The sequence below is a fragment of the Hylobates moloch genome, unplaced genomic scaffold (assembly GCF_009828535.3).
Source record: "Hylobates moloch isolate HMO894 unplaced genomic scaffold, HMol_V3 SCAFFOLD_6, whole genome shotgun sequence".
In the NCBI taxonomy this organism is placed as follows: domain Eukaryota; kingdom Metazoa; phylum Chordata; class Mammalia; order Primates; family Hylobatidae; genus Hylobates; species Hylobates moloch.
This window is the reverse complement of record NW_026652281.1, coordinates 709,618-737,481: the sequence shown is the minus strand read 5'-3', so window position 1 is coordinate 737,481 and position 27,864 is coordinate 709,618. Positions and strand designations below refer to the sequence as shown.

The 27,864-nt window shown below is 49.4% G+C and overlaps 1 protein-coding gene across 2 annotated transcripts in view; it reads right to left on the bottom strand.

Moving 5' to 3' along the window:
* The window catches only part of ANKRD11 (ankyrin repeat domain containing 11), a 191,943-nt gene that overhangs the window by 91,391 nt on the left and 72,688 nt on the right, over window positions 1–27,864 (bottom strand). For both annotated transcript variants that reach the window (XM_032156167.2, XM_032156168.2), the window contains exon 2: window positions 23,680–23,764. The gene's annotated coding sequence lies outside the window, so the exon portion shown is untranslated. The remainder of the gene's footprint in view (window positions 1–23,679; window positions 23,765–27,864) is intronic.

Sequence of the window (27,864 nt, the reverse complement as noted above, 5' to 3'; positions counted from 1 at the left end):
TCTGCCTGAGTGAAACCTCAGGACACCTTACACAGCCAGCAGTCCTTGCTGACTGGAAGCAGAACCAAAATCTGAGCTGGAGAGAGTGTACGAAATTTCCATTTAGACTCAAACCTAAAGTGCACAGCTACAGAATGAAGGGAACAGCACTGAAGCCAGAAGGGACAATACTCAATCCCACATGACTGAACCCATGTGTCCACCACCAGAGATACTGGACGGAGCACACATCTCAGCTGTGTAAAAAGCAGAGGTTCCTCTTCAAAGACTTTCCTCCCCGTCTAATTACAAATAAATAGTAACTTCTCTTACAAGCAAAATTTATTGAAAGACCTGTACTAACATTCTTAAATATCTGCTAGCCATAATAAAGAAATCAATGTACTTTATGTTCTAAGCTCCCACAATTTAGCCTAAGTATCTGCCCTGGCATGCTTATACTGGTCCAAGCAAGCATTAGGTCACAGCCTGTTCCTCTTCCTTATTTGAAGGTGTTTTTACCTTTCTCAGCATTCCACAAGTTACTTCCTCCTTCCTTTGTTCTCCTCTGCCTTTGCCTCTTTTAAAAAGTTCTAAGTTGCTAACCAATCGGGACAAATACAGAACGTGAGGTCCCGTTCCAGCCAATGGAAACCGGACACAGCGGTAGGGTGGACGCGTCAGGTTATAAATGGCCCTGGTCTCCTTTATTTGGTGCACTCTTATGGCAAAACTGCTGGTGAGTGTACCCTTTCTGCAGAAAGTAAAAACGGCCTTGCTGAGAGAATTAAATTTACGTTCAAGTGCTATTTCTTTACGGCACCTGGGAACAAGCATTTCAAACACACTGATGGCCCATTCCTGAAGGATCACAAGAAGCTAAAATTCATTACCTATATAAGGGAGTTTAAGGTAGATTTTCACCCTTTTCATGTTTTCTTACATTTTCTACAATGGGTAAACAATGGAAATAAGAAAAACAATGTTTATGTTTTGAAAATGCCTCAGTGGGTCTGACAGCCCATGTTTTCCATGAGCAGCACCGTGATGCCACACTGAGATGCTCCAGGGTCCATCCAGTTCACGAACATGGTCCTGATGTGTTGAAGCAGACCGGTCTTGGTTGTCCCTCAGAGCCCAGCTACAGAAGTTAATGCTCAACTCAGCATCTGTAATGCACTTCGGATGTCAGCCTCCAAGAGCACACCCCATCGACATGGCTGAGTTCACAGACAACCGTGTCTAGGACGTCCGGCACACCCAGAACCCACATTTAACCAAACTCCTGGACAAGAAGTCCCCCAAGGCTGCTTTTCTCTAAACACTAGGTTAGGAAAAAAGAAAACTGGGAATACATTTAACCGACTCCATCAACTACATAAGAAAGCACCTTTGAGAGTGAACTTGTGTCTAATCACCACCTCGGGACCTACCTGCATCTGAAATGAGTGAGTGATCTACAGTTACCAAGGCCCTTTCTGTTTGTTTCTCCAAAAATTCCTTTTCTAAACTCCAGCCCGTTTCTTCGCTTGTACTTCTTATTCAAAGCCTATGCAAATGCTGACGCTCAGTGGGAAACACAGTCTCCCTCCCTCTTCTTCACCTTCTCTCACAGGAGCCTCTGGAGCCTCCCTCAGGACCTGGCACCGTCTTGCTACATCACAAATGCCCTGAGGGCACGAGCCCAGCCTCATTCACCTGTCCTCACAGGGGACATGGCTCACACCCTGGGACCAAAAGAGTCCACCACATACATTAAACTTTAGTTTCCTCTTATTTTTATTTAGTTATTTTTTTTGAGACGGAGTCTCGCTCTGTCACTCAGGCTGGTGGAGTACAGTGGCGCAATATTGGCTCACTGCAACCTCCGTCTCCTGAGTTCAAGCAATTCTCCCACCTCAGTCTCCCGAGTAGCTGGGATTACAGGCTCGCGCCACCATACCCAGCTGCTATTTTTTTTTTTTTTTTTTTGTATTTTTAATAGAGACGGGGTCTCACCATGTTGCCCAGGCTGGTCTCGAACTCCCGACCTCAGAGTGATCTGCCCGCCTCGGCCTCCCAAAGTGCTGGGATTACAGGAGGAAGCCACCGCGCCCGGCCTAGTTTCCTCTTAGGTGGAGTAATAACGTCCACCTCAGAAGATCTGTAAGGGTTAAAACGGGAAGCAGCCGGGCTGATGGAAACATGCAGGAACTACCCCGGCTGGGCCTATTGCCCTTCATTCTGGAATCCGGCAGAGCTCTGCATGGCATCTCGCATGAAACAGACTCTAAATATTTAATGAATAGGAGGAGACATGTCAGACAGTGGAAATAATCATGCTGATCTGCACGATGAAAATGTATCAAAAAACAAAAGCCAAAAAGTAATGAAGAAAGTGCTTGTAACAGAGACTAATTTAATTGTGAGGGCTACGAATAAGTGAAGCTCAAACCACTACGTGCCAAAAATTAGTTCCTAGACCCCAGTGTTTGCTGACTGGAACACAGCGGTGTCTGCAGCTCACAGGGTGCTCCTCCCCACCTCCCTAGCCCTCCTGGAGGCTTCACCCACCACAGTCCCAGGTTCCAGGTAGGCTTCCCAGGCCACTCGGCTGCTGCCAGCACAATGTCCTCCTGAGGCCAACGGGCAGGTGGCAGGGGCCTCTGACCTGCTTCTCTCCATGACACAGGCACGTTCTGGGACTGCAGTTCCACAGTGGTCTCCATGTCCCTGGAAAGCAGACGTCCGCCTCTCCTCCACACCTGCCACGCTGCTCTCAGTCATGGGGAAACTTCTCATCAGAAAAATAGCTCGTGAGCCAGGCACAACGGCTCCCGCCCGTAATCTCAGCACTTTTGGAGGCCATGGCGGGCAGATCACCTGAGGTCGGGAGTTCAAGACCAGACTGGCCAACATGGTGAAACCTCGTCTCTATTAAAATACAAAAATTAGCTGTGCATGGTGGCGGGCACCTGTAATCCCAGCTACTCAGGAGGCTGAGGCAGGAGAATCGCTTGAACCCGGGAGGCGGAGGTTACAGTGAGCCAGTATCGCACCACTGCACTCCAGCCTGGGTGACAAAAGCAAAACTCTGCCTCTTAAAAAAAAAAAAAAAAAAAATCTCTTCTGGAAAAATGAGTGTATTTTCTACTCCTCGTCTCAATAAAACCTGCAAAGACTACTTTCATATACGGGAGTCATATTTTATGATAAACAGCTTCATTAAGGATGCTGTAAAATTATACATAGCCATTTCCATAATAAATGGCCCCAAGAGTTAAATACAAGAGGTTATTGAGTTATTTTTCAAACGTCCAGAGTCCTCATTTCAATTAAGGCAGGTTGGCTGTAGCACTGTTGGAAAGCCTCAAGGTTTGTTTGCAGCCAATTCAGAGGCGACAATTTTTCCAAGGCTACTTAGAACTGGTGACAGAACTCTGTTAACTGTTAAAAAGATCTCCAAAACAGCAAATACATCACGGTATGTTAAGTCACTGCAATCCAGATCATCTTAAAAGTTCTGCATGATTTGGAAAAACAAAGACAAATTATTAAACCAAGTGACCAGGCTGAAGCACAGGACAAAATTAAAGAGGGCCAAGAACAGGCAACACCACCACTCAAACGATCCAAGAGACTCCTGGTCTAAAAAGTGAGAGGCTTGGTCAATTTTAAGTCAGCGTCTTAATAGGAAGAATTATGCAAGCAAAGTAAACTGGCTGAGCCCCAGGGAAGGGCTGCGTACTGCCAGAGGAATGGGCTGGACTCTTTCCAGCTCCGTAATCCTGGGAGCAGTGTCGGTGTGGAAGGAACCCTGATGGCATGCTGTTACATAAGAGCCCAGTCCCGCACTGCGGGGACATGGTCCGCTTGCTACTGGCATGCAAAGATCAAAGAAAGGAGACAGTGCTGTGATGCCAGCCCATGGCTGGGACACGTGCTGCATCTGTGAGCATGCACCCAGGAACAGATGCACAGACCCACCCGAATGGGCAACCAAATCTTACTTGTCCATGAGAATCCCAGGAGGGGACCCATTCCCCAGGGTCATCACATTGGAACCCTCTGAAACTGCACACACATTTGCAAGCATAGGTATCAGGGGAGGTAACTGATACAGACTCTCCTAAGGGTGTGAACTGTTTGAAAAGTTGTCAATAAGCACACAGGCTGACCTGATTCATTCAAGGACATTTTCTCACCCAGCACACAGACTGAATAGCTTGGTACAGTTGCTTCCCAGGTGTAAAACTACCTGCTTAATAACAATGCCTTCTCAGCTGGGTGACACCGCACTGATGAGCCAGTTCACTGGAGAACTGCTGGGGTGGTGCGGCAGGACTGTTTCAACACACTACGTCCCCAGCCCGCAGCATTCATCTTGTGCATATCCTTCATGACGAAACAAGTATGCACAAAGCACTGCTGCCGCACACCAGACACAGCGGCCTCTGGACAGGAAGCACCAATCTTCAGTGAAAGAATGACCGACCGACATGCAAATTCTGGTTGTTCGGACATGAGCACTGGCAGATCATTTCTGAAAAATGAACGAAAGACGGCTGCGAGTTCAGCTAGAACACCTCAACAACTTGTCAATGTGAAAATTCAAGCTTTCAAAGATAAGAATTTTGGAAAACTCCAAGAGCAGACAGCTTCTGAAGAACTAAAAGTCTCCCTTGATGAGACAGGTGGTGCTTTCTGGTGCAGTAAAATCCAGCGGGTCCACATCAGGAGATGCACATAAGCCCCGGACACCCGGCCGGCCCTTGGGTGCACACTGAGTGCTGACCTGGGTCACCTCCAGATGTGGACACACAGAGATACACTCCCACACACAGGCGACGGAGCCGCACTCGCCGCAAGAGAAGCCAAGAGAAGCCGTGAGACTCCCCGCTGCTGCAAATGCTCACAACACGAACACCTGCTGGGTTTTGGTGTCATATCGATGAAAATCAAAAAGCTATTTATTAAAAATATGCTTCAATTTTCCCACTAGTTGTTTTTTTTTTTTTTTTTTTTTTTGTATACTTCAACCAGAACAACATATTTACAACAGACTGACGCAGAAACAGCTAGGAGAACCCTGCTGTCTTCTATTAAGCCACACATTAATGGGGTTTGTAAAATTTTAAGGAAATGCTCCTCTAATCGCTATTTGTTGTTGTTTTTGAGACAGAGTTTTGCTCTGTCACCCAGGCTGGAGTGCAGTGGTGCCATCTCGGCTCAACACAACCTCTGCCTCCAAGGTTCACGCGATTCTCCTGCCTCAGCCTCCTGAGTAGCGGGGACTACAGGTGTCCACCACCACGCCCGGCTAATTTTTGTATTTTTAGTAAAGACGGGGATTCACCATGTTGGTCAGGCTGGTCTCGAACTCCTGACCTCAGGTGATCCAGCTGCCTCTGTCTCCCAGAGTGCTGGTGGGACTGTAGGCATGAGCCAGGGGACTTGACCAGATCACTAATTTTTTATACTGGAAAATACAGGATTTTTTTTTTTTTTTTTTTTAAAGAATGTGCTACTTCTATGCAATGGGATTATTCCTATTTTTAATTGGAATTGGTATACAGACATTTTACAATCCTTCAGGTTTGACTTGGCAAATGTCAGCAGATATACCCACAGAGCCAGAGCTCTTCAGGCTCCTCCACATCCAAGGGCGTCTCACAAGTCCTGAGGATGAGGACCTGGGCAAGGGGAGCACGGGAGAGACAGCCATCAAGGCATCCACCTCCAGGACAGACACCAGCCAAGAACCCCCTCACGGCAAGGCCTCTCACAAGTCCAACTCCACGGATTCCACCGTAAGTGCTGTCAACCGGATGTGCATTTACAAAATCTGAGTCTTCTCAAAGAAGCTGGAGCTTTCTGTGTCCTCAGAGTGACTCTGGACTCCCGGTGCTGTACCGCTCCCTGCCAGCCACACAGGGGGACCGACAGGAAGCAGGCCTTCCCCGTGACAGGCCTTGCTGCTATCCGAGCTCCTTTCTGTGCAGTCACCCCTGACGGGGACGGGTGGAGCCCAGCAGAGTGCATCCCTGGCTGCAGGACAAAGGTGTGGATGGCAAGGGGCCCACCTGCCTCAGGCTGAGACATAAACTTTCCCTTTTCACTCAGGAAGAGTAAGATACAGTTCCCAGTTTTACAGTGTGCTTTTGTGGATGCTGACCCAGTACTGCCCCTGGAATGTCAAGATGAAGGTGATCCAGAAGCCTCTCCTCTGAGCATCTTCTGATCGACAGGCAAGGGACTGGAGTGGAGCCCTCAGCAGCAGGCGGTGGCCAGGGACAAGGGGCCCGTCCCATGTCTCCCAGCTAGCTCAGCACCAGCACACAAGCCTTCATCCTGGGCATGGGACTCTGCATCCCTGGTCAAAGCAGGTGTCTCAGGTGGCAACACGGGACCCTCAGACACTGATCGCCTGCTGTCGAATCGATGCAACATTCACCCACCAAAAACGATCGCAAAGCGCCTGTCACCAGTGACAGTGCCACGAAGCACTGTCTATGTGAATAACATTAAACTGTGTTTGGAGAATCTGGTGACACTGTGAAACAGCTGAAGATCACCTGTGATCTCAGCACTCTGGGAGGCTGACATGAGGACTGCTTGAGCCCAGGAGTGGGCAACACAGGGAGACCCCATCTCTTAAAAAAAATTTTTTTTAACAAAACAATAAAAGAACAAAATTAGCCAGGTGTGTTGGCACGTGCCTGTGGTTTCAGATACTCAGGGGACTGAGGCAGGAGGAAGGCTTGATCCCCAGAGGTTAAGGCTGCAGTGAGCTGTATGACTGTGCCACTGCACTCTAGCCTGAGTGACAGAGAGAGACTGTGTCCAAAAAAGAAAAATCCCAATATGCTGTTAGTCTCTCAAGCCCAGGTTAGAAATTACTAATCTAGTCTCCACAGAAAAATCAGGTGGGCTAAGTAAAGGTGCTTTCTAGCCCAGGAGTGCAGATGCAGTGGCAGGCATATGGCTCAGCTGGCTGTGCACCACTACCCAGGATCCTGGGGCAGTCTCTCAGCTGGCTGTGCATCGCCACCCAGGATCCTGGGGCAGTCTCTGGACAAGGCCTCAAAGACCCCAGAGAGACTCCCATCATCCCTCTCTCCCATTTTCCATGTTGCCTCAACAGAAGCTGCATCATCCCTGAACACTGTCCTCCTGTCACAGCCCAGGTGGCTCCGAACACGGAGCAGGAGCACGATGACACAGCACGAGTCCACGCAGGGACACCTCCTCATCAAGACAAGTCAGAGGCAGAACCGAGTTCAGGGGCCAGTGGCTGGCTTTGTTTATTGTTCATTTCTCCCCAAGAGAAGCCCAAAGAGACAACCACAAGTGACCCAAGACACTCTCATAGCTGAGTGGATCAATCACCCGGCGTCCATCCAGACAAGAGAACATTACCAGGCCCTGAAAAGACACGAAAGGACCATAAACGTATGCCGCTGAGTGAAAGCAGCCCGGCTCCAAGGACTACACGCTGTAGGGTTCCGACTCTGACATCCAGGAAAGGGCAAAACTGTGCAGACGGCACAAAGATCAGCGACGTCAGGGGCTGGCAAGAGGGAGGGATGGAGGGACGTGCAGCAGGAACACAGGGGACCTGGGGCAGTGAAACTACTCTGTATGATACCACAACGGTGGGTCCACATCAGGATACGTTCGTCCAACCATAGACTGCACAGCACCCGGTGGACCCTGAGGTCGTGGGGCCTGTGGGTGATGATGCTGTGTCCCAGGCGGTCGCGACTATAACAAACAGTCGCTCTTGTGGGGATGCTGAGCCCGGGGGTGCAGGGGAACCCTCTGTAATTTATGTTCTATTTTGCTGTGAACCTAAAGCTAATATAAAAAATAAAGTCTACTTTTTTAAAGTGACCATACTGTCAGAAAGACAAAATGGTCCCAGAGCACAGGGCTTGGATTCACACAGCACAGAGTCGGCTCCCAGAGCACAGAGAGGTCCAGTGCACCAGGACCAAGAAGCAGAGTAAGCTGAGTGACACAAGAGAGGGCAGCCTCTGCCCCAGGCTTCCCTGCGCTGGAGGCTGGTCATCTGCTGCCCCAGAGGCTCCGCCCTCCTCAGGTTCACAAACACGTCTCCCGTCTGCTCCGTTGCTGCCTGGCATGGCACCCAAGACCAAGATGGAAAGGGAGTCCTCGCATGGAGGTGGACAAATCCACAACACGCTGGCCCTCAAGTTTTCTCAGTAACGTTATATATTTCTCTCTTTCCCCCCGGCCCTCCGCCTCCCCAGACGGAGTCTTGTTCTGCTGCTCAGGCTGGAGTGCAACGATGCGATCTCGACTCACTGCAACCTCCGCCTCCCAAGTTCAAGCAATTCTCCCGCCTCAGCCTCCCAAGACGGCCGCCACCATGCCCGGCTAACATTTGGATTTTTAGTAGAGAGAGGGTTTCACCATGTTAGCCAGGCTGGTCTCGAACTCCTGACCTTGTGATCCGCACACCTGGGCCTCCAAAAGTGCTGGGATTACAGCATAAGCCACTGCGTCTGGTATTAAATTTCTCTCTTGATTATGCAGCCACTAAGTATCATGTTGGGATGAAGGGAAATTAATGCTAAGCTTTAAAATGCAGAATGTGAAGCCTTATATCCAGAGTAATCCTTATTGTGTAAAAAGTACATGATATATTCAACATTTTAGATTTAGATGTTTTTAGATGTTTTATCTTGGGTGGTAGGATTACAGGCGATTTTTACTTTCTTCTCTATGCTTTATTTACTGGTGTTATAAGTTGAAATGTGTTCCCCAAGAATACTATGTTGAAGTCCTAGCCCCCCAACACCACAGACGATTGCCTTCCTGGGAAACAGGGTCTTGTAGATGATCAAGGTGAGATCGCTAGGGTGGGCCCTCACCCCACAGGACTAGTTTCCTTCTAGAAAGGGCAGGTGTGGACACTGAGATGTGCACACAGGGAGAACGCTGTGTGAAGATGGAGGCAGAGATCGTGGTGACGTGCGCACAAGCCTGGGCACAGCAGAGATTGCCCCCATCCCCCAGAACCTGGAGACAGGCCTGGAGCAGATGCCCATCCTCCACCCCTCCAGCACCCCGGAAGGAACCGGCCTTGCAGACAGCTTGGTCTCAGAGCCGTGGGAGAACAAATCCTTGCTGTGGAGGCTCCTGGTCTGTGGTGATTTCTCACGGCAGCCCCAGCAGACTCCCACACCAAGTTTCACTCTCTGTCCATGGACCTCTTTAATGGAAACCCTGATTTTTCCATAAGGCACTAAATCTGTGTAACTTTGAGAGTGAGGATGACTACCTACAGTTCACTGCATGAAAGCACAGCCCTTCCAACAAAGGCAGGCGAAAAGTGGAGCCAATTATATCTGGGTGCCTACACTTAGACTTATGCCAGTTCTTTGCAGAAAGAATGAGGCTTGTCTCAGTGATACTAATGTACAGTTCACATCAACTCCTAACCTTAACAAGCCACAATAAGGTATCTGGGATTAAGCGCTTATTTAAATTGGTAGGCACGACAATTTAAATGTAGGTAGTACCTCAGCCTGTATCTAACACATGAGGAAGCCAAGGCGGGAAGATGACTTGACTCCAAGAGTTCAAGAGCATACTGGGAATGACAGGGAGACCCGGCCTCTAGAAAAACATTTAAAAATTGGCTGGGTACGGTGGCACACACCAGTGGAGTCCCAGCTACTCCAGAGGCTGAGGTGGGAGGACTGCTTGAGCCTGGGAGTTCAAGCCTTGAGTGAGCTGTGGGTGGTGGGGGTGGGGGCGGGCAGCCCTGCGGGGTAAGGTGAAGGGGGTGGCTCTGGGGGAGGAGGTGAGGAGGCGGCTCTGCGCGGTTAGGAGAGGGGGCGGGGGCTCTGCAGGGTGAGGTGAGGTGGGGGCTCTGTGGAATGAGGTTGGTGGGGGTGGCACTGCGGGAGGAGGTGGGCGGGGTGGGGCCTGCAGACTATCCAGGCTCTCCTGGGGGAAGGAGCCCAGTCAGGGCCAGCACTGCGCCGCTCCCGACAAAGCAGGCACCCTAGCCTTCCAGTGGAGACCCCTTTCCGCCTGGGCTCCAGCTCTAGAGCAAGGCCAGTCACCTCAGCCCCACCATCAAACACCAGGCTCCACGTAGGCACTGCCCTAGGAGGTGCCCAACACCACCAACGTCACTCAACTGCGTGGTGGTGGGTGGCCTGGAACGCTGCTGTCATCACTGCGCATGGACACATCATCAACCACTCAGAGTGACGTGCCCTCGCGGTTTCAGGTAAAACACTACAGAGAAACTTCCTGTTGGCAGGTGGACCCCGCACTCCCTAGGGCCTGATCCGCTCCCTCTCTTCTGCTTCACGGGCACTGACAGGAAGTATCTGATGCGCACTCACTCACACCAGCCACGCACATGTTGTGAGCAATCCTGTGTAGCCTGCTCCCCACTCCTGACTGGCCCCTCCTGACTGGTCCCAGCACCGCATGGAAGAACATGGAGAAGCTCATCCGTCTGAGGACAGGGAAGAGCAGAGCACAGGCAGGTGAGGGCAGAGCAGGGAACCCAAGTCCCGAGGAAGTTTCTCAGTAAGCAAGGCCCCGCGCTCTGGGAGAGCACCCCCAGGAAGCCCACACATAAAGCAACTGGACACATGCTCAACTACGACTGGGCAATGACAGCAGCTTAAAAAAAAAGTACACCCCCAAACAGACAAAGACCAGATACCACTTACATAAAAGCCCTGCTGCCTCCCAGGGAAGGGGTTTCAAAACACTTCTTTAGGTGAGCACAACAGCACGTGCCTTTAATCACAGCTACTCAAGAGGCTGAGGCAGGAAAATGACTTCGAGGCCAGAAGTTTGAGGCCAATCCGCGCAACAGAGCAAGCCCACCTCTAAAAAAATAAAAACAAAAAAATCAGGCGGGTGTGGTGACGCGCGTCTGGAGTCCCAGCTACTCGGAAGGCTGAGAAAGAGGCATCACTTCAGTCCAAGAGTTGAGGCTGCAGTAAGCCATGACTGCACCCCAGCCTGGTCAACAGATCAAGGCTTGTCTCTTAAAAAAGCAAAACAACAACACATCTTTACATTACAGGGCACAGAAAGTAGCAAGATTATAAAACTAAAATAGGGTGAAAGAATGCAAGAGACTCAGAACATGGCAAACTTAAAACTAAAATTCCAAACTACAACAAACTCTCAGAGCAAACGCCGCACCACATAAGCTGCTAGCCAGGCACATGTTTGTGAAGAACCAGGAGTCCTCTCAGCACCAACAGACAGTCATGGGCACAGCCCTCAGGTGGCTCGACCCACCAGCCTCAGGCAGCATGGGGCTGAGAGGGGAAGCCCAGTTTGGGCTACTGCAGAACCCTGTTCTAGTCTCCTGTCCACCCTCACCAAGGCACTAAATCACCAGCAAAGACTCTGAGAACATCAACATCTGTGTAACTAAGGAAAATGGAAGTGCAGGAAGGAGCACATTTTTGTAATCAAAGGGCATGAAAAAATTGCCTTCACTGAAAACACTGAAAAGGTACAACCCTATTATGTCTCCTGCTAGGAAAAATGTTCCTCTGCTTTTAAAGGATTAATAGCCACAAAATATTATTTTGTTCTTCTGGTGTCCTCCAGAAAATGAGCCATCAGTTTGAAGGGTATGGGGTAAAGGGAAGACAAGGAAAAGCTGCTTTTGAAAACGCTGTTGACCAGCAAAGTTAGCAGCACTCTGTCAGGCTAATGCCTGGGTCAGGAGAAGACAGACGTAGTCACTACTATGGATCCTGAGGGTGAGAAACTCGACGCCACAAAGTGGCACGTTCAACCTTCCTACAAGCACACAGAGGTGAAGCCTGGAGAACAGGCATGGACAGGCACAGGTGGCCATGTGCTCAGCCACGCCTACCTCGCAAGGTCATTCTGAGGATGAAAGGCATCATGGATCCCAATGCCACCTTGAGGCTGAATGAACTACACAATAAAAGAATCATCGTAAATCACACTGTTGACTCTTGGTTGATGTTCTTTCCTTTACCGTAAAGTGAACTCGTGGACAAACAACGCGTCCACAGACCACCACAAATGTAGTTTGTTGTTTTAAATAAAACTGAAATCAGACTTCCAAAACGAAACATCTAATAACTTCTCCTGTCCCATCCCACCAGGGCCATGGCCCACGACACAGCCTGACGCCTCGTCACACGCTCTCACAGGACAACTGCCCACACCAGTTAACCTGGTCTCACGGTGGAACCAAGGCTGCGGTGAGTGAAGATCACGCCACTGCACTCCAGCCCGGGCGACAGAGCAAGACTCCATCTCAAAAAAATAAATAAATAAATAATCTTATGGAAGGAGGTACCACGTATGCGGTCTGTTGTGGAACAAAATGCCATTACATGGGGCATGACTGTATTCTGTAGGGCACATTTGCAAAACAGCTCCTCTAGTCACACGGGTAAACTGTTTTTGAGACAAGTTCTGGCTCTGTCACGCAGGCTGGAGGGCAATAGTATGATCTTTTTTTTTTTTTTTTGAGACGGAGTCTCGCTCTGTCACCCAGGCTGGAGTGCAGTGACGCAATCTCGGATCACTGCAAGCTCCGCCTCCTGGGTTCACGCCATTCTCCTGCCTCAGCCTCTCCGAGTAGCTGGACTACAGGTGCCCGCCACCACGCCCGGCTAATTTTTTTGTATTTTTAGTAGAGACGGGGTTTCACCGTGGTCTCGATCTCCTGACCTCGTGATCCACCCGCCTCGGCCTCCCAAAGTGCTGGGATTACAAGCGTGAGCCACCGCGCCCGGCCAATAGTATGATCTTAGCTCACCGTAGCCTCGACCTCCTGGGCTCAGGCGATCCTCCCACCTTGGCTTCCCCAAGGAGCTGTGACTACAGGCACATGCCACCACACCTGGCTCATTTATTTTTTTAGGTAGAGACAGCGTTTTCACTATGTTGTCCAGGCTGGTCTCGAACTCCTGGGTTGCAGCAATCCTCCCGCCTCAGCCTCCCAAACTGCTGGGATTACAGGCCTGAGCCGCCATGCCCAGCTTTCCAGGTAGCTTTCCTATCAGCCTTCCTGACTGCTGCAGATAAGGCATGTTCTCACAGGGACAATTCAGGAAATGCACCAAAGCGTCCTCAAGGCCTGTCCACGAAGCTCCTCCTTCCAGCCAGACCCTGGTGCTCAGGGGTCAAATCCCTCACACCTTCCCCCAGCACTCCTCACAAAGGATGCACTGCAGTCAATTCCAACTTAGCTCCAGCAAGAATAATCCCAGCACTTTGGGAGGCCAGGGGAAGAATGAGCAGATCACTTGAGGTCAGGAGTTCGAGACCAGCCTGGACAATATGATGAAACCCTGTCTCTACTAAAAACACAAAAAATTAGCCGGACATGGTGGTAGGCATCTATAATCCCAGGTACTTAGGAGGCTGAGGCTGGAGAATCCCTTGAACCCCGGAGGCGGAGGATGCAGTGAATTGAGATGCACCACTGCACTCCAGTCTTGGCAACAAGAGTGAAACCCCGTCTCAAAAAGAAAAGAAAAAAAAAAAAAAAAAAAAAAAGAACATGCAGACAGAAAAGAATGACCTAAGAAGGCACACAAGGAACATCAGCATCTTAAGGAAAGGACTGAAAAGGACTGACAAAAAAAGACTCATTTTTATATAAGGAACACGGGTAAAAAGAAAAAAAATTAAAAAGAAAAGATTAATAGATGATATGGCCAGAGGTTTAAAGAAAGAGACAATGAGATGAAACCAGGAAGCCTCAGCAACACAGAGCTGCCTCCCCAGGCCCTTCCCAGCATTTCCTGCCAGCAGGGCCCCTGCCCCAAGCCAAAAAGGAACCACGTTCACCTCGTCAGGACTGTTGCACGACAGCCGCACACACCTAAGAAACAAACTCCTTCTGGGCCGGGCAACGTGGCTCGCATCTGCAATCCAAGCACTTTGGGAGGCCAAGGCAGGCGGATTGCTTGAGTTCAGGAGTTCAAGACCAGCCTGAGTAACACAGCGAGATGACGTCTCTATTAAACACACACAGAATTAGCCAGGCGTTGTGGTGTGCCTCTGCAGTCCCAGCTACTTGAGACGCTGAGAGGCTGAAGCAGGAGGATCACCTGAACCCAGGAGGCAGAGATTGCAATGAGCCGTGATGGTGCCACTGCACTCCCACCTGAGTGAGAGTCAGATCCTGTCTCTCTCCAAAAAAAAAGAAGAAATATTAACTCCTTTGTCCACATAGTAAAACTCAGTCTTCCATTAAATTCAAAAACCCAAACTGATAAATTTTTAAGTAAAGAACAAACACACCTATAGCGAAGCGTGGAAAATTACTGCAGTCACTCCCCAGCTACAGCTGCCACACAGTGGTAGTGTCCCTGTCCTCAAGCTGGTCCCAGACTCAAACAGGAAGCCAATGCACATGTGACCAATGGCCAGGGAAGAGAGGCCAAGACAGCTCGAAGGACTTGCGCATGGCCCAGGAGGCTACACTATGTGGCAAGCACTGGATGCATCTAGATACTCGGCCAACAAACTCCCTGAGAGAGCTTGCACCAGCGCTGCTCCCTCCGAAGCCCAGTTCTCCACCCTACAGAAGGGGCAGCCCTTCCACATTCACTTCAGCCTTCGGCCACCACAGACATGGCGACCAGAACAAAGAGCCTTCAGTGAAGCTGGCAAAACCACCAGGTTTCATGCACAGAAAGGCCAGCATCAGCTCCCAGTTGCCTGGGCAGAGGAGAAAGAGGATGGCAGGTACACAGGCCGTTAAAAACGGCCTCACCTTGACCCCGAGCGTGGTGGCAAGTGGCCGGCCCAGATTCCCTCACCCCGCTCTGGCACACCGCAGGCCCGCTGCATCTGGCACGAGTGTAACAGCCGGTGCCCAGGCTGACGAGCGTGAGCACTGCCCCACGCACACTCAAACCCTTGGGATGAGCATGAAAGACGCCCCAGCCGTGCCCATGGCTACAGCAGCCCCTCCTCGCACCCCCTGCCACCCTCCCTAGAGCCCAGCGCTAATGCAACCGCCTCTGGCCTCAGCATGGCACCCCCCCCGCCCCCGCCACCCTCCCTAGAATCTAGTGCTAATACAACCACCTCTGGCCTCAGCATCCCTGGGACTCACTCACTGACTTCACTGATCAGCCGTGGAACCCTGAATTCAAACCCTACTTCCTAAACATCTTTTGAGGCCTACATTACTCTTGTGATAAAAATAAGGAAAATGCAATTTTCTGGGATTTTGTAGGAAAAAAAGAGAACATAAGTGAAGATATCTAGCAAAGCATGTGCCTCTCACAGACCTTAGGAGTTACTGGGAAACACAAGTGAACAGGCTGCTGTGCAGTGCGGTTTCTAAAAGCAGGAGGAGTACAGAAAAGGCCGCCCCAACCCTGCCTCTGGGAGCAAAACCAAAAAGAGCCACAGCCACAGCAGAGAATTCAGAAAAACCACCTGCACAAAGGCCAGAGCAGCCAAGGGAAGCTGGCGGCCCAGGCCAGTGAGCCCTGGGGCCAGGTATCAGGCCCCTTAAAGAGCAGAAAACAGATTTTTTAGGTGAAGCCGACGGTCTGAGGAAATGAGATGAGCTCACACACCTGATGACAGCTTCCCTCAGCAATTCCACCCGTCTCCACAGGACTCAGACCAAGTCCTGATGTTAGAATAACTCACTAGGCTACAAAAAAGCTCAAACCCCCACAGGTTCTAGCACCCGTAGCCCCCAATACAACTCTGTTCAAGATCTACCTATCAACAGGGGCGGGGTGGGAAGGCAGTCCCCATCCTTAGTCCATTCTTTTTCTGTGGGTTGTAGCCAGGGTTTCCCATGGGTCGTCTTCGGCATGTCACCGCCCTGCCCACAGCACAAAAACATACAGGGGTGAGGGAGATGAGCAAGACAGCCAGCTTTTCAAAAGAGCAGGAAAGGCTGGGTGCCATGGCTCACGCCTGTAATCACACAGCTTTGGGGGGCAGAGGAGGAAGGACTGCTTAAGGCCAGGAGTTCCAGGCCAGTCTGAGCAACATAGCAAGATCCTGTCTGTACCAAAACACACACACACACAGACACACACACACACACACACACGAAAACTGGTTGTTGTGTTATTAAAAGTTTCCACTATAACACTGAAGTTTAGAATACAGTATTACAAGGCCAAAATATCCTGGCATTTTATAGGATTTCTTTAACAAAACCTGATCACATCTAAACTGGCATCTTTCTGCTCACTTGTCAATTTCAATCTAAATTTATTTATTTATTTATTTTTATTATTATTTTTTTTTTTTTTTTGAGATGGAGTCTCGCTCTGTCGCCCAGGCTGGATTGCAGTGGCGCGATCTCAGCTCACTGCAATTTCCGCCTCCCAGGTTCACGCCATTCTCCCGCCTCAGCCTCCCGAGTAACTGGGACTACAGGCGCCTGCCACCATGCCCAGCTAATTTTTTGTATTTTTAGTAGAGACGGGGTTTCACCGTGTTAGCCGGGATGGTCTCGATCTCCTGACCTCGTGATCCGCCCGCCTCGGCCTCCCAAAATGGTGGGATTACAGCCGTGAGCCACCGTGCCTGGCCTCAATCTAAATTTAAAACACAGTTTGCTGTTCAGCTACAGGGCAGAATTTCACACGGAACAGGTACCTCACAGACGCCAACCCAGTGGGTACGGCCCTTTGAGCGTCACCTAAAGCCTCACAAAATCATCACGAAGCCCAACCCCAAAAGCTGTAGTTACTAAGCCACCAGGATTTGATATTTAGAAACTTTTCCCACTAACAGAAAACAAGCAAGAATAAATTTTAAACAAAGGCTGACTGTACCCAGGAAATGGAGAGAATAAACAGAAAAAGACTCACAGACACTGGTGTTGGGAGTGATGGTCTCGGCCCTCAGACCAGACTAAGACGCCCTCAGACCAGACTAAGACACCCTGCAGAGCTGAGGCCATCAGGAACCAAGCATAGCCTCGGAAGGGAAACACCTGCCCCTGGGCTACAAAGGCCACCCTCTGCCCTCTGCTTACTGCTCTGGTTCTGCCCTCCAGACACATGCAGGTCTCTAAAGCGGCTGCTATTCTGCTGGCGTGCTGACACCATCAGATATAAACAAGAATCTCAGTTTTATTTTTCCTAATAAACAAATCATCCATTTAGCAAAACGTCAACAATACCAAAAGCTATAAAAGCATCCTTGGATTTACAAAGAACCCTCGCTTCTCATTTCCCTTATTTTTCCCATGCCCAGGCAGAGAGCCCTCTGAGCCCATGGGAAGCTTCACAGAAGGGGGTGGGGAGTGGCCAACCGTGGCCAGGGTGAGACAGAAACCACATGTGCGTGAGCACGTGTTCTACACAGAGCCTTATGTACTGCGCCACAGAGTAAGCAGAGCCAGGCGGCTCCTGCTGCCAAAGTCAACATGTTCAGGCTGCCCGGCCTCCACAGGCGCTTTCCTGAAAGCTGCCTGCAGAGAGAGGGGCGGCCAGGGCAGGAGGCAGCAGCACAGGGGCTTGGGCCCACGCTGGTTGTCCACACCCAGGGCCACGCCTCCATGATGGTGCCCTCCACCACATCTCCTCTCGTGTGTGCTGGTGCCACCATGGGGGCCCAGGGACCTTTTTGCTCTACGTCTCTTTCAAACTTGCAGCCCTGTGCCAGCAGCCAGCACTGCCTTCAGAATCCTTGCACACAAGTGGTGGGAAACCTCGACTGCACAGGAAGAAGAGCAGGCTGCCCTGGCTGGGCCAGACGCTACACATCTTGCTGTCGAGATGGTCTGCATTTCTTCCTTTTTTCTTTTTCTTCTAATCCTTCTGTCACCTAGAGTTGGAGTGCAGTGGTGTGATCATAGCTCACTACAACCTCTGCCTCCCGAGCTCAAGAGATCCTCCCACCTCAACTTCGTGAGTAGCCATGACAACAGGCACGCACAACCACACCTGGGTAATTTTTGTATCTTTTGGAGAGACAGGGTCTTGCCACGTTGCCCAGGCTGGTCTCGAACTCCTGACCTCAGGCAATCCTCCCACTTCAGCCTCCCAGAGTGCTGGGATTACAGACACCATCTCATGGTGCCTGGCCAGTTTACATTTGGAACCCACCACTATCCCCTTGTTGACAGTAAGTACATCCCAAATCATTTTTCCCAATGGACAACACAAATAAATAATTAAGATCCTTATCCTAGAGTGGGGAAAAAAGAGACTAGAATTCTCAGCAGAATTTGAGGAATCCAATGGCCAGTAACGAAGATGCCTCCCAGAGTCTCCTGGCCGTGCCCCATCCCTCCCCTCAGCCAGGCACTGGGGTGCTCAGGCCACACTGGACCCTCCATCTCCTTCCTCCTACCTTCCTCTTCTTCCCACCAAAATCTAAGCAAGTTGTAAATGGGCCTTCTGGTGGCAATGATGTGTTAAGACACGCAGAGCCCTTACCCCATTTGCTACAGGAAGAAACAGTGGGACAGGAAAAAGGTACATTGTTGTTTTTCCACCGATAAAGTTCACTTCAATTTAAACAGAACTTACTGAGTACTCTTATGCTAGATCCAGGCAAAATGTTTTTCACCCTCAGATACAAAAACATAGAGGAAAACATTCCCTTAAGCCAGCTGTAAAAATGATGGTATTAAAAAAATAAAACACTGACCCCATGAGAATCACTGTAGTTAACAAAAGAAATAAAATAACCGCAATATTATAACCAACAAACAAAAAGCCATTCTCAGTCCCCCAGCAGGACCGCTCCATGCCTCCCAGGTCAGCAGAGGACAGAGGACAGCAGAGGTCACAGGTCAGCAGAGGTCCCAGCACCCAGAGACACATTCCGGCTAAAAGCACACATGCGGGAAAACAGCTGACAGCCAGAGCTCCCAATGGGGAGCTCCAATGTTCCAAACCCTCCCCCAGGCCCTGGGACTCTCTGCCCATGAACCAGAGCCTGGAGGGGGAGGGAGTAGGAGGGGGCGCCACTCAGCCACAAGTGCCCATTTTCACATGAACAAGTCTAACTTAAATGACACAGCATCTTCTATAAGTTATTGCAGTTTAAAGAGGCCTAGCCACAGATAATTCCTCAGAACTCTAAAATAAAAACTGATTCTACTAAACAATGCAGTTATTTATCTTGGCATAATTACTACACGTTTCTTTGATAATAATGGAAGCATGGAGTTACCTGTTTCTAAATCCTAACAAAAACTTATGTTGAAAATAGAAGTGGGCCGGGCGCGATGGCTCACGCCTGTAATCTCAGCACTTTGGGATGCCAAGGTGGGCAGATCACGAGGTCAGGAGAGCAAGACCATCCTGGCCAACACGGTGAAACCCCGTCTCTACTAAAAATACAAAAAATTAGCCGGGCGTGGTGGCGGGCGCCTGTAGTCCCACCTACTCGGGAGGCTGAAGCAGGAGAACGGTGTGAACCCAGGAGTCAGAGCTTGCAGTGAGCCGAGGTCGCGCCACTGCACTCCAGCCTGGGCGATAGCCAGACTCCGTCTCAAAGAAAAAAAAGAAAGAAAGAAAATGGAAGTGAACTCACAATGGCACCTACAAATCCCTTACAGGCCTGCAAACCTAGTCCTGTGGCTGTCAGCAGCCTCCAGGAACCCCTGGAGCACTCTACGGCAGGACACAGAAACAGCCCCAAGAGTGTACCAGGAACGGCATCTCACAGCCAACAAGCACCCCAGGGGGTGAGGGTGCCAGGGAGACTCTGCACCCCCACAATGCCCTACGGTGCAGAGTGGCCTGCCCAGGAAGAGCCTCTCTCTGCTTTCAAGGCCAGATTGGGAGAAGGCAGGAGGGTGGTACCAAAGACAGCAGCCCTGCCCCTCCCCACCTCCAACCTGGCCACCCAGACAGGGACCCCAGCACACCAACAGCAAGTGGAGGGGGCTCGGCTCTGGCTGAGCAGACTTCCAGCCCAGCCACCACCACGGGCCTGCACGCCCTCAAGGATGCGGGCCGTAGGCACAGCTGCTCAGACTGCGCACTCGGGGACACTGAGGCGCACGATCGCACCCGCCTTACAAGTTCAACATTTCAGCAAGATGGAACCTGATTACTTTTCTATCTTAAATAGAGATGTCAATTAAACATTTTTGCATTCAAAACATTAAGTCCAAGCTTCTCTTCATAGGAACACCACCACCTTTGTTATCATTAACAAACCACTTTCAAAACCCCCACTTTTTTGGAAATGTAATTTGAAAGCCCCATTTCACAGCAAGCATAAATGGAACATCCACATGTTGTTAGGGTCAGCAGCCTGCTGTCGCTCACGGCCACACTCACCGGGAACCGCGTGCTGGGGTCATCGGGGACCACACAGCCGCACCGCCTGAGAGGACTAACCCTTCTGTTTTGCCAAGAAAGATGTCAGCTTCAACTACTTTTATACTGGAGAAACAATTTACAAACTAAAGTTGTTTTAAAGCCTCTATTTTCAAGCAGTTTTATTTCTGTAAAGTGTTATTTAATCTCTAAGGAAGTCTTTACAGTAGATATGACCGTGACCACTGTCCTGGGTAGGAGACTGAGGCTCGGAGAGTGGAAGGGAGGGGCCAGGGTCACAGAGCTAGCACCCGTCAGCCCATCACACACAGGCTGTCGGGGACCCTGTGTCACTGCGGCCACACCTGGCCCCACCTCAGGGCAGGACCAGCCTAGAATCCATCCAAGCTGGGCACCTAAGTCATGCCCAGATGGGAGAAAAGAGCACAGCAGCATGTACTGAAGAAGCGACTGTGGATCTCATCTAAACTGCTCACATTCCACCCCAAAGAATCAAAGTGAAACACAGGAACGACACAAACACCAAAATGAAAAATATTAGAGAACCCGTAAAATTATTCTTCTTCTTCATTTGGGACAGGTTCTCACCCTGAGGCCCAGGCCGGAGTGCAGTGGTGTGATCACAGCTCACTGCAGCCTCAACCCCCTGGGCTCAAGTGATCCTTCCCCCCCACTCAGCCTCCCCAAGTAGCTGAGACCACAGGCACATGCCACCATGCCTCGCTAATTTTTTTATTTTTTGTAGAGATGGGGTCTCGTCACGTTCCTCAGGCTGGTCTCACACTCCTGAGCTCAAGTGATCTACCCACCCCTTCTTCCCAAAGTGCTGGGATTACAGGCGGGAGCCACTGCACCTGGCCAGCTATACTTTTTTTAAACCCTGCATTTTAATGCCAGATAAAACAATGGAGAACAGGCATTCAAGACCAGCCTGGCCAACACAGTGAAACCCTATCCTACTAAAAACACAAAAATCAGCCGGGCGTGGTGGTGGGTACCTGTAATCCCAACTACTCGGGAGGCTGAGGCAGGAGAATCTCTTGAATCTGGGAGGCGGAGGTTGCAGTAAGCCGAGATCGCACCACTCCTCTCCAGGCCCTGCGCAACAGAGCGAGACTCTGCCTCAAAAAAAAAAAAACAACCATGGAGAACCAGCCTCAGAGAGGTCCTCAGGAGGCCCTCACATGCCCATGTGGGTCACGGTGCCTCGGGTCACACTGCGCCCACCCTCTGCTCAAGGGGGCCTCTCTGTGGCAACACTGCAGCCTCCCTGGTGGGAGGTCACAACAGACCCCATGCTAAGGGCGTTCCTCGTATTCAATGCAACCACCACAGACAAACAAAAGGCAAAATCAATACTGAGGATCTATAGTTCACAGAAGTGACGAATGGCATTAAACACCTTAGATTATTATTGTGGCATGGTCAAAAATGCCAACATTTCCTGGGTCATCAAACCTAAGTATCAGTACATCTGTTGTTCTCAATGCACTAGAGTGCTAGACAGTTAGGCCAATTCCAGGTCCTGTCAGCAGAGTTGCTGACAGTTTGTTCCCCTTTAATCACAGAAGCCTGTATTTTGAATCCATCAATATATATTTTTTTTTTCCAGAGACAGACTCTTGCTCTGTCACCCAGGCTGGAGCGCAGTGTACTGAAACCTCCACCTCCCAGTTCAAGCAACGCTCCTGCCTCAGCCTCCCAACTAGCTGGGATCACAGGCATTCGCCACCACGTCCGGCTAATATTTACATTTTTAATAGAGATGGGGTTTCACCATGTTGGCCAGGCTGGTCTGGAACTCCTGGCCTCAAGTGATCCACCCGCCTTGACATCTCAAAGTGCTGGGATTACAGGCATGAGCCACTGTGCCTGGCCACTAATTGCTGATTAATAATTTTATTTTTCACACTAGTAAGCAGCACTTTGGCCAGGTGTGGTGGCTCACACCAGTAATCCCAGCACTTTGGGAGGGTGAGACAGGAGGATTGCTTGAGAGCAGGGGTTCAAGACAGGCCTGGACAACGTAACAAGACTGTTTCCACAAAAAATTAAAATTAAAATTAAAAAAAGAAAGAAAATGCAGTATTTTGCTTTTCCTTGTCATACATGAAGGTCAGCAGTATCCTTTTCACAAAGAGGCACAGCTCAGACCCTGGGGTGTGGGGTGCTCCCTCATCGCTGCCCTGCTTTTCCCATGTACCTGGCCCCTCCATGGCACCCCTTTTATCACAACCAGGCTCAGTCCACCTCCAGATCTTGAAAAACATCTCACCTGATCACGAACATGCCCACTACCCAGGCTGGCTTCGTTCTAACTACGAACCATCCCACAGATTGAGAGAAGACAATTCTAGACCTATTTTCAAGGATATCTCAGATTCCCTTTCCTTCAAACCTCACCTCTATTTCCAAGGAAACAATTCAGTCATACAAAAGAAAGCAGTCAGGTGTGTTTTAAAGCGGCCTGACTCCAGGTGACTGAGATAAAGGACAGATACACCAAACTATGACGCTCCGGAAAGAAGTTGCAGGAAAGGTTCTTTCATGTTTGCTAGGAGTAACAACACAAAACAGATGACGTATTTTCGGACTGTTCACTTTAAAACCATGACTCACACCTGCCCAAAATATGAAAATTTAAATTAGCCAAGTTTTCTCTTCAACTGCTATCAATCCACGTATCAGAGAAAATAACCTGCCAGTCACCATGCGTCTCCGGTAGGAGGGAGGACTCTGCCCTACAGCGACACGTGCTCGGTCAGAGCCAAGGCCAAAGTCTTCATGGAGACTGCTGCCGCTCCTCTCAAAAAACATGCCAGTCACTTCCAGGAGGAGGCAAGGAGTCAAGGGCTGGCGAACCAGGCTCCCACTCCTTACCTGCCAACCATACACACTGGTCTCCAGCTCCGAGAAAAAGCCAGAATAGCCATCTAGAGGGTTCAGCAGCAGCACCATGCCCAGAAACACAGGACAACCCGGCGAGACCACCAGGATCCAAACAAGAGCAGAACAGCCCCCCAGGATACAGAATCCTCATGCAAACTGTTAACACAACATGCTCAGAGCACACAACACACAGCACAGGGTGGGGGTCTCAGTCATCTCCAGACCATCTGAGGATGAAGAAAATTAAAGGAGGATGAGAGGAAATAAACTTTTTTATTGGCTATTAACAACCTATTTAATTTTTCAGCAGATTTCTTCTCACTGTGACACCAAGGATCCCATTCATTAATCCAAAAAAGCTTACCTGTTACCACTCTGAAAACACTCAAGTGAAATCCAGAACAAAATTCAAAACATTTTGACAAAACTCTATCAAGTCCAAGAAAACCAACCTGGACACTCATGCATTATTTTGATACTTATTTTTACAAATCAATGACAAAAACATAAATTGATAGAGAATGCAGTGAATATTTACCGATTCCATAGCCGAAAGTCAGTGCTGACGAGGACTGTCTTTTAAATCCAATGGAGGTGTGTCCCAGAGCAGGGCTGTATATATTCTGAAACAAGAGAGTGAGATTAGCTCATGTCAATAATAATTTCAGCCTCAGTTCTTTCATAGCTCTCGTCTCCCTCCATTTGGTCCACACGGTTTATTCCATCGCCCTTCCTCTCCCATAACCCACTGCTCAGCTCCTGGTCACTGTGCCAAGGCCAAAACTTACTTCATTCATCAAATACTTTTACGTCAAAAAGCAGCAATTGCAACAACTTAAAGGTAAATCCAAAGTCCAGTACAAAAAAGAGTAAATGACACTGATACAATCTTGTGAAATCACCATAAAACCAGATTTTAGAGGCTCTGGGGCTTTTTATACGTAAGAAACCAAATAACCCAAGTGGGCAATCTCGACACAGAAACAAAACATTACCAGTAACCTAAGTTTTTAAAAGGCTTTTTTTTTTTTGAGACAGAGCTTCACTCTTGTCCCCCAGGCTGGAGTGCAGTGGCGTGATCTCAGCTCACTGCAACCTCCACCTCCCCTCCTGGGTTCAAGCGATTCTCCTGTCTCAGCGTCCCGAGTAGCTGGGATTACAGACGCTCGCCACCCACCCCTGGCTGGTCTGGAACTCCTGACCTCAGCTGTTCTGCCCACTTTGGCCTTTCAAAGTGTTGGGATTACAGTCGTGAGCCACCGTGCCCGGCCTTAAAAGACTAATTTTAAGTTTAAGAAGCATATTAAGTTTTAAACTACATAAAGGTGCAAAAAAAGATAAGGTGGTTTTCATTTCCACTGAGTATTTTAAGAGGAAAAGATTATACTGCAGTACCATTTTTCAAAAAGCTGAATAAGGTCATGCACAGTGGTTCACGCCTATAATCCCAGCACTTTGGGAGGCCAAGGTGGGCGGATCACTTGAGGCCATGAGTTCAAGACCAGCCTGGCCAACAGGGCAAAACCCCGTCTCTACTGAAAATACAAAAAATTAACCAGGTGTGGTGGCTTGGGCCTGTAACCCCAACTACTTGGGAGGCTGGGGCAGGTGAATCACTTGAATCTGGGAGGCGAAGGTTGCAGTAAGCCGAGACTGCGCCACTGCACTCCAGCCTGGGTGACAGAGCAAAACTCGTCTTTAAAAAAAAAAAAAAAAAAAGGCAGCTGAATACAACTATATAATCTCCCTGAAGAGCTCTGGGGACTCCAAGAATAAAACAAACCAGTCTAAATGGGGGAAAAAAAAATCTATACCCATGTTACTTCAGTCCCATCCAAACATCAGGCTCTCCTCCAACTCCAAACACTTCCATGTGCAGAACCAGGGAGGGAAGCACATACAGGATTGAAGGCAGCTCCCAGGACAGGGCTTGCTGGTGCAGGGTTCCCCAGCTCTGCACTTAGCATCCGAGAGAATCGCGTGTTTCCTGAGCAACACTCATGGCACGTGCGTTTTGCAAAGATGGAGTGAGGTTTTTCCTCCTTACACTCCTGGAAGATGGAGTGAGGCTTTTTCTCCTTACACTCCTGGACAGGATTGTTCAAAGCTGCCATTAACCTCAAGGACCATTAAAAGTAAGTGTGTGATGGGTGCACTGGCTCAGGCCTGTAATCTCAGCACTTAAGGAGGCTGAGGCAGGCGGACTGCTTGAGCCCAGAAATTGGAGACCAGCCTGGGCAACACAGCGAGTCCCCATCTCTATAAAAAATTCAAAAAATTAGCTGGGCATGGTGGCGTCCGCCTGTAGCCGGAGCTACTCACACGACTGCACAGCAGCCTCAATCCATCAATCGATAAAAATAAATGTGAATACGCAGCTTCTAGTCACCACACATCCTGGTTTCAGTGAAAAGCAGCAAGTGTGCCAAGAAGCTTTCTGTAAAAGAGCTCAGAGAGGGGAAGAGCATCAGCAGCAGGAAGCCAGCGAGGAACCCCAGCATCGACCTCCAGAGTCCTGAGAGCACTCAAAGCGTCATGAGTCCAACGATTTGCAAGCTCAGTGCCACTGGCATTTGGGTTCAGCGCGCAACAGAGTTGAGCAGCGTCGGTCTTCTAGATGCCAGTAAGGCCACCCAGCAAATCCTGGCAACCAAAAATGTCTCCAGACGATGTCCGCTAAAGGGCAAAACACACCGGTGAGAACTGCTGCTTTAATGCAGCTGCTGTTTCCCACGTATGAAGAAACTGGGCCCAAATCAGGTGAAAGTGAAAGAATCAGTTAAAAGTGAAACAAAACTCAGTTTTCTGTTGTCTTAGGATCCCACAGGGTATCAAAAGCAAGTTGGGAAGAGAAAATTCTGGTCTAAAGGTCTTTTCTTTCTGACTGAGAGACAATCTCAGTAACTGATCCCATTATTTCTGGAAGACAATACCAATCCAGAGCCTCTAAAATATCTGGAATAAACATTACAGATTTTTTTTAAGAGACAGGGTCTCACTGTGTTGCCCAGGCTGGGAATGGAGTGGTGAAAACACAGCTCACTGTGGCCTCAACCTCCTGGGCCCAAGGGGTCCTCCCACCTCAGCCTCCAAAGTAAAGAAATTTTCTAAGGTATGAAAAAAAGCTTCATTTAGAACACATGTTCACAACAAAACCACCACCACACTATAAACAAGCTATGTTGTCAAACAGAAAAGCACCAGGCTACACTTCTTACTGCCAGCTCCTGCCTACAGCAAATCAGGAATCAACAGGTCTGTGGAGGCCGAGTGCAGACAGAGACCATGGAGACATGAAGGGTCAGTGTGTGATGACGGAGTCAGGGAGTCAGGGATGGGAGTGTGATGACGGAGTCAGGGATGGGACCATCACCCGTCCATGTCTGGGGGTGGGGGTGGGGGTGGGGTAACCAAAACCGGAATCCAGATAAAACATCAGGGAACTGCTTCTACCTATGGAAATGGCAACAGGACAAGATGATAACAGAGGTGCTGAGGAGTCGGCTACACACATTCCGTGTTGGAAAACCCAGGAGATATTTTGAATACTAATGGCGGTTCTCTCTGAGTGGCGGGCAATGCAAGGTTTTAAAGTTCTCTTACTACTCTGGACTCCTTACTGCCATCAACTCCTTTAATGCGCTAGCTGCCACATTAGGGATGCGGAAAGAAAATTATTTAATACAGAAAACGGGTAAAAAGTTAAAGTTACATAAGAAGAAAGAGCTCTAGGCCAAACCTATAATCCCAGAAATTTAAGAGGCCGAGGTGGGAGGATCACTTCAGCACAGAAGCTCAAGGCTGCAGTGAGTTAAGGTGCCACCACTGCACTCCACCTGGGCGAGCGACTGAGACCCTAAGAATATCCAAACCATTAAAAGAATTTTTTTACAGAATTTTTCTTCTAAAAAAAGCAATTTAAAAAAAAAGGATCTTGGATGTTATCACCAAAAAGAAGTGGTATCTGAGGGGATGGATACAGTAACCACCCTGGTCTCATCGGTAAACAAGGCATCCATGGACGGAGGCATCCTACCGGACTCCACTAACAGGTGCGACTATGGGTCAGTAATAAACACGCTTTTCGAAATGTCAAGTAATAACACGATATTCGCGCTGACCCAATCGCACCCCACTTCTGCCAACATCCTGGGCTCTCCCCTCACTTTGCTGCATGAGAGCTGCTTTACTCACTGCTCTCGACAAACAGTCACGGCCACAAGCACCATCCAAAACAGAATCACAGCCTCCCTGGGAAGGAAGCTGGGCAGACCTGATGCTTATTTTTGGAAAGGAACGGAAGTTCAAGATTGCTATTGTTTTTATTACAGTCTCCCTTTTCTCCCCGAAGAGAATCACAGGTTGTAGGCAACTTTGACTGACACAACTGTATTAATGTTTAATTCACTCCCACTTTAATCACTTTTTTCTTTTTTTCTTTCTTTATATCAAAGCGCATCAATAATCACCTTTTTCAATCAGGAGATCTACAACTGCTAATCATAGTCTTCAATCCACTAAGATGAGCAATTCTTTCTATCCACACTGACTAACTCCAACTGACAGCAAAGAAAATCCATGAGGCCTGTGGCTACCCCACACCGCTGTTCCTTCAGATAACCAAGAGCCACGCTGGTTTCACAGCTGTGAGCTCAGGCCCCTCAGCTCCCTCCCGTGAGCCAACTTCCCAACACCCTCAGAGCCCAGGTGTCCATGTTAGCAA